This window comes from Podarcis raffonei, chromosome 5, assembly GCF_027172205.1.
Source record: "Podarcis raffonei isolate rPodRaf1 chromosome 5, rPodRaf1.pri, whole genome shotgun sequence".
Classification (NCBI taxonomy): domain Eukaryota; kingdom Metazoa; phylum Chordata; class Lepidosauria; order Squamata; family Lacertidae; genus Podarcis; species Podarcis raffonei.
Genome location: NC_070606.1, coordinates 7,242,022 through 7,255,083, shown reverse-complemented (window position 1 = coordinate 7,255,083; position 13,062 = coordinate 7,242,022). Strand labels below are relative to the sequence as shown.

At 43.7% G+C, this 13,062-nt stretch overlaps 1 protein-coding gene across 1 annotated transcript in view; it reads right to left on the bottom strand.

Moving 5' to 3' along the window:
- Positions 1-9,341, bottom strand: part of ARHGEF5 (Rho guanine nucleotide exchange factor 5) — a 66,384-nt gene extending 57,043 nt beyond the window's left edge. Inside the window, exon 1 of the mRNA XM_053387702.1 lies at positions 9,097-9,341. The gene's annotated coding sequence lies outside the window, so the exon portion shown is untranslated. The remainder of the gene's footprint in view (positions 1-9,096) is intronic.
- Positions 9,342-13,062: the final 3,721 nt, after the last annotated feature.

Sequence of the window (13,062 nt, the reverse complement as noted above, 5' to 3'; positions counted from 1 at the left end):
ATGTTCCATTACATAAGATACAGTGGTACCTCGGGTTACATACGCTTCAGGTTACATACACTTCAGGTTACAGACTCCACTAACCCAGAAATAGTACCTCGGGTTAAGTACTTTGCTTCAGGATGAGAACAGAAATTGTGCTCCGGTGGCGCAGCAGCAGCAGGAGGTCCTATTAGCTAAAGTGGTGCTTCAGGTTAAGAACAGTTTCAGGTTAAGAACGGACCTCCGGAATGAATTAAGTACTTAACCCGAGGTACCACTGTATTCAAAAACTTAAGCAAAATATTTATTGCCATAGTATTCTTTGCCACAACAAAATTGTGTAACCACTGTTCATATTTACTCTGCCATCCTGTGGCAACTATGGACAATTTCGAGTCCCTTGAGGGGAAGGGAGGCAAAGGCCCAGAGCTAAGACTGTGGAAGGAGTGCAGAGAGAATGCCATGGTGCACCTGTAGCAGCACAACCGAACACCTTCATCTGCCCCAGCAGCAACAGAACTTGTCTCTCTCACATGCATAGGCAAACTCGCCCTGCAGATGTTTTGGGACTACAACTCCCATCATCCCTAGCCAACAGGACCAGTGGTCAGGGATGAAGGGAGTTGTGGTCCCACAACATCAGGAGGGCCGAGTTTGCCTATGCCTGCTCTTCCACATCAGACTCTACAGACATAGCAGGTGCTGTAACTCTCCAACGGCTTGACTTCACCCCTGAAGATGCACTCTCCCAGTCCCCACACTGGGCTTTCGATACATTGGTTGCACACATCTCTCTCTTCGCACACATATCCTGACAGCCAAACTGGTGTATCTTCCATAGAGAGGAGTACCAGAGCAGAGGAGGAAAGGGTGGGTGGAACTCTCAGCAAATGGCACACCTGCCAGCTGCTGGGTCCACCTTCTCAAGCGAGGTAGGCATCCTGGGAGGGCAGAATCTCTTAAAGGCACCCAGAAAGGAAGATGCAAGAGAGACAGAGAGAGGCAGGTATATAAAAGGCTTGGAGTCAAGAAATAAAGTAGAGAGGTTGCTGCCTAGAAGGAGTACCCTTGGAACTGTGGTTAGTGAGGAATCTGGGGAGGCTTTGTGGAGAGGTGGCAGCCTTCTTCCATAATATGAAACAAATATAATGTCAGTTGCAAATGCAGGTATCTAATATTAAGTTAAAGCTATGGTTTTCCCAGTAATGATGTATGGAAGTGAGAGCTGGACCATAAAGAAGGTGATGTATGGAAGTGAGAGCTGGACCATAAAGAAGGCTGATCGCCAAAGAATTGATGCTTTTGAATTATGGTGCTGGAGGAGACTCTTGAGAGTCCCATGGACTGCAAGAAGAGCAAACCTCTCCATTCTGAAGGAAATCAGCCCTGAGTGCCCACTGGAAGGACAGATCGTGAAGCTGAGGCTCCAATACTTTGGCCATGTCATGAGAAGAGAAGACTCCCTGGAAAAGACCCTGATATTGGGAAAGATGGAGGGCACAAGGAGAAGGGGACGACAGAGGACGAGATGGCTGGATAGTGTTCTCGAAGCCACCAGCATGAGTTTGACCAAACTGCAGGAGGCAGTGGAAGACAGGAGTGCCTTGCGTGCTCTGGTCCATGGGGACACGAAGAGTCGGACACGACTAAACGACTAAACAACAACAAATATTAAGGAAATATTCGGAGAAAATCCAGTTGATATTTCACACTGGAATCTGCAAGTGAGAATACTGACAGCAAACCCCTTTCAACTCTAGCTGGTAGAAACCCTTAGCTTTCCCACTGGAAAATTAGAGAAGGTGGTTCTATATTTATAATGTAATTCTCTTCTACAGGACCACCAGTGCAACCGCAAAAAGGTGCTAACTCATGAATTACGATTTTGCAATGCTACTGACAAGTGGAGGAGGACACCACATCCAGAAAACGCATGACTTCTTCATTTTGCCTCAATATTTTATACATCTGAATATGCACCTCTACAACCTTGTGAGTGCCAGCCATAGACATGAGTCCTCCAGAACTGTCCTCAAGTTCTATGCACTATGACATTGTATAGCGTGACCTTACATAGTTGAATCGGAAGAGATTAATCTGTCTGTCTAAAGAACATTCGGGTGCATGTATGACTACACCCTTATTCCATGTACTTACCCCAGGTTGTTAGACTAGTTTTAAACTGGCTTTGCTGGTTGGAATCACCCCTTTATTAACTATTTTAAGCATCACATTTTTACTGAGAAATGGCCTACTTACAACTTCATTCATTTGTTCCATTTTTATTTTATTTTTTAAACTCGCTTTTCTGGGAATCTTCTCTCACAAGGTAGTTCACTACATCATCATATAAAAATAATATACCAATTCTTTAATACAATCTCATTATAAAACAGTTAGCCAACCTTAAAATAACAGGAGGTTCATATGGGTGCAAGTGATCCATCAGATAACCCAGTCCCAAATTGTTTAAAACATAAAACCATGACCTTAAACTGGGCCAGAATCAAACAGGCAGCCACGCACAGACTCGGTGAGATATAATCCAAATGTCTAGTTTCTACAAGCATTATAGTGACCACATTCTGCACCAACTGACGTTCCCAAATCATTTAAAAAGGGAGTCCCATGCTTAACCCAATGCAGTAATGTATCCTTGGTTGAATCACTGAGGTAAGATTTGCCTTCTCAAAATAAGGCTGTAGCTAGCAAAACAACTAAGGTTGATAAAAAGTGCTCCTGGCCTTTGATACCACCTGACACCCCAGAGATAATGTGGAGATCTCCCAAACCCCATCCTTGGCAACCACATCCAGATCAACAGATTTCCTGGTCTACAGTACACACATCTTGCCTAGATTAAGATTTCCACCATGGTGAAAAAGAGAGGTAGATAGTTATCTGCATATTTATGATATCTCAGGCCATACTTCCTGGTGACTTTGCCCCCTGGTTTCATGTAGGTGTTGAAATGTTTGGAGGGTCAGTTGAGCCTTAAAGCTCTCCAAAGGCCAGTAGGCAAGAAAGGAAAGAGAGGTCCTTGAGAACCATCATCCACACTGAATTAGATCTACTGCACCGCGGTGCCCTAAAACCTCATCCCAGAGAGATATTCTGGAAAGAGAACACAATGGTACTGGGAACCATTGAGAAGTCAAGGAGAACATTCCTCCCATCCATTCCCCAGTGTAAATCATCTGCCAAGGCAGTTTCTGTCTCAAAGCCATGATGGAAGCCAGATTCAAAGTTAACTCAAGAGTTAACAAAACACCACCCACTCCAGCGCCTTCCTTAATAATGGCAAATTACAGACTGAGTGATAGTTTCTCAAAGACATATATTTACATAAATGAGCACATAAAATTTAGGTCAGGTTAGTTTTTCCCAAGCAGATGGCAGCCTTAAGTAGAATGGCAAGATAGAATAAAGGCTAAGGCTATGATGACAATCCACTCAGGCAAGCATTGAACATGGCCTCAAGAGCCTTTGAGGGTCATACTTGCTGAACTGAACATTTTGGACTTGGGTTATAATATAATTATAATAACAAAACAATAATAATAATAATTTATTATTTATAACCAGTCCACCCGGCTGGGTTGTGTTTTGAATGGTAATTATATTTAATTTTTAAACTTTCAAGTATTGGAGGTTGGCTCTGTTGTCACGGAAAACACTAGCAAATAATGAGAAACATCCATCTCCAGCTTTTTGCCATGGAGACAAACCGAAAGCTGCACATCGGAGTTCTTCAAACCATGCGCCAGAGGAGGAAACATTACATTTTCACTGAACCCAGTGAGGGCGCTTCTCAGCTATACCCACTGCTCTACCAGTCTGCCTTCACCTTTGGGCAATGAAGTAAGGGCTATTCATTAGCAACCATGGGTTCCCCTAACAATCTATTTATTGAGCACTCATTCCAATTTGTTTGTGAGGAGGTTATACAAACTATGAGCATTCATCCTATATTAATCGTAATTCGCTTGCAAGGTGTTTATATGTCTTCCTATTAATCATTCCTTTATCCCACACTTTCCAATACATTTCCTGATCACTTTCCAAACTTTGAAAAGTCAGGTTCTTTTTTTAAAGTGGGTGTTGTACTTGGGTGACAGAGCCCTTGAGTCAGATGTGCTGACCCAAACTTACAGTATGTGTTTAACTCCCTCCCGCAAAATAGTGACAATCTGGAGTCACCCTGTTTCATTCCTATCCTGTCCATGCATTCAGGGGCTCCTCAAGGATTTTAAAAAAGAAAATGAAGCAGTATTTCTCTGCAAAGATAAATATCTACCAGGATTCATTCCTTGCTCCAATTTTCCTAAGTAGTGAATGGAAGCAAAGTGAAGTAAGGTTTTTCTACTTGGAAAGAAGAGTCTTCAACTTCAATAGGACTTACTCTCAAATTAAGAGTGCAGAGGACTGAAATTAATCAGCTCTCTGATTAAATAGACTAGCCAAGAAATCAGGGGCAACCCTTGGGTAACACAATTTTCAGTGAAATGCAAAACTATTCAATTTTGTTGCAAAGTTAAAAATATACTCTTTTTGCAGTTTAAGACTTTATTTTAACTGTATTCTTGCTTATATACCTCAATTTATCCACAGCAATATATTCAATCCAAGAAAGGCATCCTTTTTGGAGCAAAGGGATTCGTATCTTGTGTATGAGTGTCTGGTAAGTTTGGCTCATTCAGTTTGGAGGACAATAAAGGTAAAGGTAAAGGGACCCATGACAATTAGATCCAGTCGTGACCGACTCTGGGGTTGCGGTGCTCATTTCGCTTTATTGGCCGAGGGAGCCAGCGTACAGCTTCCGGTTCATGTGGCCAGCATGACTAAGCCGCTTCTGGTGAACCAGAGCAGTGCACGGAAACACCATTTACCTTCCCACCGGAGCGGTACCTATTTATCTACTTGCACTTTGACGTGCTTTTGAACTGCTAGGTTGGCAGGAGCAGGGACTGAGCAACGGGAACTCACCCCGTCGCGGGGATTCAAACCGCCAACCTTCTGATCGGCAAGTCCTAGGCTCTGTGGTTTAACCCACAGCGCCACCCGCGTCCCTTGGAGGACAATAGCCACCGACTAAAGAGTTACTACTCCAAACATTGCAGTTCAGGCTTACACCTAGAATGCTGTACATTTAAAACACTTAAAATGTAATGTGTGAATGAGACAAATGGATTGGCCGCAGCTTCAGATCTTTCACCCCAGCAGCATGTGAATTAGAAATGTGCCTTGTGATTGGAAAGACTGCAGAATTGGTTGTGCAGCCAACCAAAAATGATAGGAGCATTAAGCAGCCTGTTTATTTAGAGAAACCTTCCCAGAATACAAAAGAGAATTTGCAAGCTGCAAAATATCACTGGAGAGGAGCATGGGTTGCCAACCTTCTTAGACCAGCAGGTGCATTTTGATTTTTGACACAACATGTATTTTGTGTTTTTATCTGGTATTTTTATGCTGTGAACTGCCCTGAGATCTTCGAATGAAGAACAGTATACAAATTTAACAACAACAACAACAACAATGCTGTAGTGTCTCTCACAAGGCCTGTGTAACAAGAGAGAGAAAGACAGAGAAAATACATTGAAAATTTCATGTGATGGAAAAGAACTGCAGTCTAGCCTTTTCCCTGATATGCTAGGGAGGTTGGGGTAAAATGAGGGGTTGATATTGAGGAGCACTCAATCACAGTGGCGTAGCGTGGGTTGTCAGCACCCGGGGCAAGGCAAGTAATTTGCGCCCCCTAACGCGTGGATTTTAGTAGGGGCAGAGAGCTGCGAGTTCGAGCGCCCCCCAGATGTTGCGCCCGGTGCGGTCGGCCCCCCTGCACCCCCCACGCTACGCCACTGCTCAATCATACAATATCCCAGCTGCAGTATGAAGTAATTAGTATAGAAGTAGTTCTATACTCTTGGTGCAGGTCAAGTTTCAGACCTTAAATGCCTGAAAAGCAGCTCTGAGGACCAAAGTAGATGCTATGCTAAAAACCTGGCTTGTGCAACTTGTGATGCACCAAGCCCACTGCAAGGCATTAGGAATCGATGAGTTCAGAAATCTCCCAGGACAGTATTGTATTTAAAAAGGTCAAAGTCAAATAGCCAGCAAGCCACAGCACACTGCTAACGAACCGCATTCAGGCTGGCCAGTCACAGACTGTGCACATGTTGTTGGACTACAACTCTTGTTCATTGCCTCAACTGGCTGGGCATTGTGGGAGTTGCGTTCCAATCTCTGGGAACCCAAAGTTGAAGAAGACTGACATGGGATAACCTGATGCCATACGTTCTGCAACTAGCTACAGTCACTGATATAGAGCCAAGATGGGGGAACGCAGAATATCGTATTAGGACATTTGTACTAGACCTGATGGAGAGAAATTCTTTTCTATTGCAGTAAATATGGAACAAAGCACAGCTATGAACTGAACCTGAATACGAGCAGAGATGCATTTTATTATGGGGAACATAGGAATGAAAGAAATGGTATGATTTATCGCCAAGGCCTGTGGCAAATATAAGTAAATTTACTCAGGCTGGAACTACGCATTTCAGGGGCAGTCCGCGTTTCCTTTAAACATAGACCTGCATCCAGGTATCCCCTCTCCCCTCTCAGAACATTGGGTACTATTCTGCCCCCGGCAGCTAATGACACCGTGTAGGAAAGGAGAAACGCAGGACACTGTGATGCTTAAACAGAGGAGGTGCTACAACATGTTACAGAGAATGACGTAATTTGCTAAATACACATCAATCAATTAACACATTTTGCCATGTAAGATAACATGACAAAATTGGATCAGTAATGCATGGCAACAAAAATAAAACATTTTAAATTCAATAACGCCTTACATAATTTGAGAAACAACTGGTGCAAGCATCTGTAACTTTTTGGTTATCTCAGTGTTTTTAGTTCCCACCAAGGCCATCATTCTTACTCATTACTGAAGGATGAACCATGCTATCTATAACTGGGTGACCCATTTAGTTTTGACAAAGGGCCGACCAGTAAATTATGTCCAGTCAACTGAGTCCCAAAGCATCATATCCCATCTACGTATGATGGATGGAGGACTATTTATGCTGTGGTAGACAACTGGACTTAAGTTTGCCATTTCTTTTCTTTTTACCAGGAGAGATGGTCACTGAAGGTGACTAGATTGGGTCTCCCTCTAACAGATAAAGGCCTCGGTCCTGTATACCTGAAGGAGCATCTCCACCCCCATCATTCAGCCCGGACACTGAGATCCAGCACCGAGGGCCTTCTGGCGGTTCCCTCATTGCGAGAAGTGAGGTTACAGGGAACCAGACAGAGGGCCTTCTCGGTAGTGGCACCCGCCCTGTGGAATGCCCTCCCTTCATATGTGAAGGAAATAAGCAGCTATCTTCTTTTTAAAAGACATCTGAAGGCAGCCCTGTTTAGGGAAGTTTTTAATATTTAATGCTGTATTGTTTTTAACACTTGATTGGAAGCCACCCAGAGTGGCTGGGGAAACTCAGCCAGATGGGCGGGGTATAAATAATAATTATTATTATTATTATTATTATTATTATTATTATTATTATTATTATTATTATTATATCACATGTAGGACCTACACATGCACAATACTGTCTTCTTAATGTCAAGCACTGCACATGCAGCAACTCACTATTGTGTGTGTATCCAGTTCAGGTGGAACCCAATAAAATATATATATAACGTTTTCTAAAATTCACAAAATGACAGGCACAAAGTGATGCCTTGTATCACTCATCAGCCATGATACATTGAATTCTACAGGGGAAGTGAATGAAAAGTGCACATTTAGTGCTAAAGATAATATACATTGGCTGCAATTAATCACTTGTTGTGTGTGTTGGTTACAGCTACTGGCCATAGATCGGAGAAAAACGTATCTGCCTGCATCGCCAGATGCATTTATCAGTTTAAGAGAAGCTGGATGAACTTCGAAATACAGATGCGCAATGCCTGCACAGTCAATTCTCTCTTGCTGGATCAGGCTAAATTTCTGGAATGGCCCTCCAACACCTTGGTGCAATTCAGCTGCCGAACATCCTGGGTTTCCCCCGAAGCTATTCTTTGACCCCTTCAGATGTCACCTATCAAATGCTCATATCTCTATACTTCAACAGCCAACAAAGGTCAATCATACGGATCTCTCTCTTCCACGGTGGCTTGGGGATCCATTCTTTGAAACCAGAATACTCTATAAACCATAAACTGCATTTTATGTTTATCTCGCGGTGGTTGTGAGTATATGGGGTGGGACGAACCCCTTGCCTCTTTGTCACTGCAGTAATCACCTTTGCATACCATAAAAGTCATAAGACGTTCACAAATGAAGCAAGGGAAGAAGTCCAGAGTTCAGGCAGTCCATCTGACCTGAGGCTGATGTCCTCAGCAGCCCCTTCAGTTGGGGCCAGAAGCTGCTGCCCAGTGGGAAGAAATCCACTTTGATGTGGAGATCAGGCAGGCCTCAACTTCAGGTCCTGGCTACGGACAAGAGGCTGACAAGAGATCTACTTAGCAACTACCGGACACAAACTTTTCAAACACTGCATTAGCCCCAGGAAACTTGTTTATCATTAGAGCACCACATCCGACTCCTTTCTTGTACAAATCTTTACAAACAAGAGGCTGAGCTCAAGCAGCGTAGCTACTACACGGAAAGACAAAGGTTGTGACTTATTCCCGACTGCCAGTTTTCTTCAAGGTAGATGAGACGAGGACCCACCTGTTGCCCCTGGCAGAGGAGAACGCTAAGAAACAAATCCAGCACGCCCAGGATATATCCACAACAACAAAGATCAAACCCAAGTCCAGAGTTATTAGTCACTCGATAGCATGATTAAAGAAAAGTAATGAACTTCACTCTACATTTTAAAATGGTGGGTCCTTTTCTTCTCCCGAAATTGCCTGTCGGACCCCATTACAGTCTTGATTTAAATGTGACACAGCTCAGCTGGAATTCCTGTAGAAGGCCCCACGGGAGCCTCTCTCCCTCTTTCTCTTTCTCTCCTATTCTTCTCCCAGGAATGTTGCAACAGAGCAGACTTTCCCTCCTTGTATCGTAACTTACGAGACAAGATCAAATTCCCTTACCTGACTGGTGTCACATCTTGAACTTTAAAAGGGTCTTTTCCCGTAGATCTGGTGTGGATCCTCGCTGCTGCTCCTGGGGCCAGGTTAAAGTTTTTTCTCCTGGTTTCCCCGAGGCTGGAGGTATTTTTGTCTGTGTCTAACTTGTTCAGGTGAGTACAAATGAGCACACCTTCCTGAGCTGGGAAAGACAGGAAGTCAGGGAAGCCACAAGCTGATTGGTCTGCTTCAGAGTACAGAGTCTAGTGAGGAAACAGAGACTCCTAAGCCAGGTGGGGAGAGGAGGGAGGGAAACAGAGCACAAAGGAAAGCTGCGCGATAGAGGCTTGGGAGGCAAGTCAGAGATCACTGACTTCTATCTCTCAGTTGAGTGGAAACTGAAACACACCAGGGAGGAGTCCATGAGGTGCCTCTTTGTAAGAGATTTCCGGATTGTTATTATTGATCAGCATAGTGCCATCAATGTACATAGCACTTGACAAAGAAGCATCAAGCAAAAATGAAGTATGTTGCTTCTCCCTAAATAGGAACAATGAAGGAGAGATACTCATAGATGTCTGTTTAGTACAGACATGGCCAAACTTGGCCTTCCAGATGTTTTAGGACTACAACTCCCATCATCCCTAGCTAACAGGACCAGGGGTCAGGGATGATGGGAATTGTAGTCCCAAAACAGCTGGAGGGCCAAGTTTGGCCATGCCAGGTTTACAAAGCCTGCCCCCCCTCTCTCTCTCACACACACACACAGTTACACACACATGTGCTTTCATTGGGTTTGATTTCAAAAATATTGGTGCCTGGAGAGGAAAATCCAAACAGCAGTCTCACCTTCCCATCAATCTACTGGGAAGTTGACTTGAAAATGTCCCACTAAAATAATCAGGATCTGCTTGGGAGTGCTCCTCTAATTCATCTCAATTGGGTTGGGTTTGCATAACTTCCCATGCATTATGCCCAGTCCTTATAGAGAATTAAAACAGGAAGGGGGTGCCTTCGTGTCCCTGCCACCCTATAGTAAGGAACAAGCTACAGTGGCGTGAAACTTTCCTCCCTTGTTCTACTTAGTGAAGGAGTGGGTTGTGAAGGTATCTGGGTGACCCACCCTTTGGATCACTTTAAGAACTGCTTATGGCATCCAGCAGCAGCAAGATCCTGTGGACACTAAACTGATGCCAGCAAGGAACCAGAGACATGGCGGCAGCAATTCCCGAGATGCTGTTAATTAATTCCTCCGAGGGGTCTTCATTGCCAGACTCTACCTGTGTGTCTGTAATGACAACTGGTTTTATTATCGGTGGAATTCAGCTCTTCATCACAGATAGCCAACAGAAGAGCAGGGAGTCTGGATGGCACTTGAGAAGATAGGTAAAGGTAAAGGGACCCCTGACCATTAGGTCCACTCATGGCCGCCTCTGGGGTTGCGGCCCTCATCTCGCTCTATTGGCCGAGGGAGCCGGCGTACAGCTTTGGGTCATGTGGCCAGCATGACTAAGCCGCTTCTGGCGAACCAGAGCAGCGCACGGAAACGCCGTTTACCTTCCCACCGGAGCGGTACCTATTTATCTACTTGCACTTTGACGTGCTTTCGAACTGCTAGGTTGGCAGGAGCAGGGACTGAGCAACGGGAGCTCACCCCGTTGCGGGGATTCGAACCGCCGACCTTCTGATCGGCAAGTCCTAGGCTCTGTGGTTTAACCCACAGCGGCGCCACCCGTGTCCCTGCTTGAGGAGATAGAGTACTATTAATTCACTGTGCTGCATACATGTCTCTATTAACAGGAAAAGGGCAGCATGTTTCTGGTGGAGTCTCTGTTTACATTAGCCGTTTGTATCCTAGTCCCTCAATTTTGGGGCTTGAAATATCTCCCTTATTTGGAATGTATAGGGCTTCTACTAGGGATGTTGTGGTCTAAACCACTGAGCCTAGGACTTACCGATCGGAAGGTCGGCAGTTGGAATCCCCGCAATGGGGTGAGCTCCTGCTGTTTGGTCCCTGCTACTGCCCACCTAGCAGTTCGAAAGCACATCAAAGTGCAAGTAGATAAATAGGTACCACTCTGGCGGGAAGGTAAACGGCGTTTCCATGCGCTGCTCTGGTTTTGCCAGAAGCGGTTTAGTCATGCTGGCCATATGATCCAGAAACTGTCTACAGACAAATGCCGGCTCCCTCGGCCTATAGATCAAGATGAGCGCCGCAACCCCAGAGACGTCCACGACTGGACCTAACAGTCAGGGGTACCTTTACCTTTTAGGGCTTCTATTTAATTGCTGTGTTGTCTAAAAAGGATATTACCTGTGCTTATTGAGTGTACCTTTGCTCCTTGTATGGTTCCAATGGGAGTTCATGACCATTGTGAAAGTCTTCTGGTTCTAAGGCACCAGAGCCACCTCTGTTCTCTGCCATGTGTGATGTATTAGATTTTGCTTTAACATTGTTACATTCTGTATACTATTTATGACTTGAGCTTCTATTATTAAGCTGTAGTTCCGCAGTCCATTAGGGACTTTGCACCTCCCTTTGAAGTGTCTTCCAAGAGTTGTAGGTGATCTTGCATTTCTGTCCCTACAGGTATTTTGTGTTTTTCATCTCTCTTCTCTTTTGCTCTGCTTCATCTTCTCATGATCTGTGACTTTTGGGGACAGAAATGTTTGCTTTACTTATTTAACAGATTTAAGCTTTCTACTGAGTAACTGGACAGGCCTGCTGTTATTCTGTGAGGGCTGCCAGTCTGGGTGTGACCCTTGGCAAATAGGTCATAATCCCTAGGATAAGTTCCAGGTGGGTGGACAGTGCCTTTAGTGTTCCTTTAAAAACAAACGAAAACCTACTTTTACTTTGTGTCTGGCATAGTGCTTCCAATTCTAGAATGAATAAAAGTATTATCACCTGTTCCACAGAAGCTTCTATTTTATTGGCATTTGACTTAACATTGTTCTCTGTTATGAATGGTATATTTGCTGCTGTTTCCTATTAGTTTATCTGATAGAGACAAGATTCCATGTTTGTGGCTGTTCTCGGTTATTCTCTCTTACTGGCGAGTTTGCTTTTTATACATTACCTGTCTTAAACATCATCGTTACTTGCTTGTGTTCTCTGTGAATTGTAACAAATATCTCCCCTTTCTGAATTCCTGCTTACGTGTTGTAAATAGGCATAGTGTTGCGGCTGAGTCACTGACGTCATCTTAGAAACGCATTACTGTATGGCACTACATGCCCTTTGCTTTACTTTCTCTTTGAAAAAGGTAAAGGTAAATGAATGGCATGCTTGAGCAGGTATTTTCTTTCTGACACTTCCTGCAGTGTCTAGTGCTGGACATTCAATTTTTCTTGTATGTTGTAACGTATGCATCTTTCTTTTTGCGCTTCTGTGGCTAATACCCTGCCTTGTTTTATAGTGTGTATCACCTGATACCTGTATGTTACTTGCATTTGCTTTTTGGATTCTTTGTGGGCTCCGACTACCTCGATAGCTTTATCTACAATTAATCTATGCATGAATTTGTCTTGTATAATTAGGAGTTACATCCCTTAAGACACACCACTTAACAGACTAGCTGTCTCATTCTGCACTAGTGATGGGACAGAATTTGGATTCTGTTCATATTTAAAGCTGAATTCATTTAATTCACACTTTCTAAAACAATAAGATAACCAGAATACAGTCATCCTTCAATAACCACACTAGTCTGAATTTTGCAGTGCAATTCTCCAACTCACAAATGTTTACAAAAATGCATATATCCCAATTGTTTGTAAACATGTATGCATTGGTCAAAACTACATGCAAAAGTCTTTATTAGGAGAAATTAGCAGTAATAGTCACACTAAACTGTTGCAGAATTTCCATAGGGATTTTTAAAAAGAAAATTTGCAAATTGCTGCAAAAAGGTGGAGAACCAAATTTAAGATTGGAAAAATGACAGATTGTTCCATTCCTATTCTGTTCCAGCTGAATCTCCATATAGT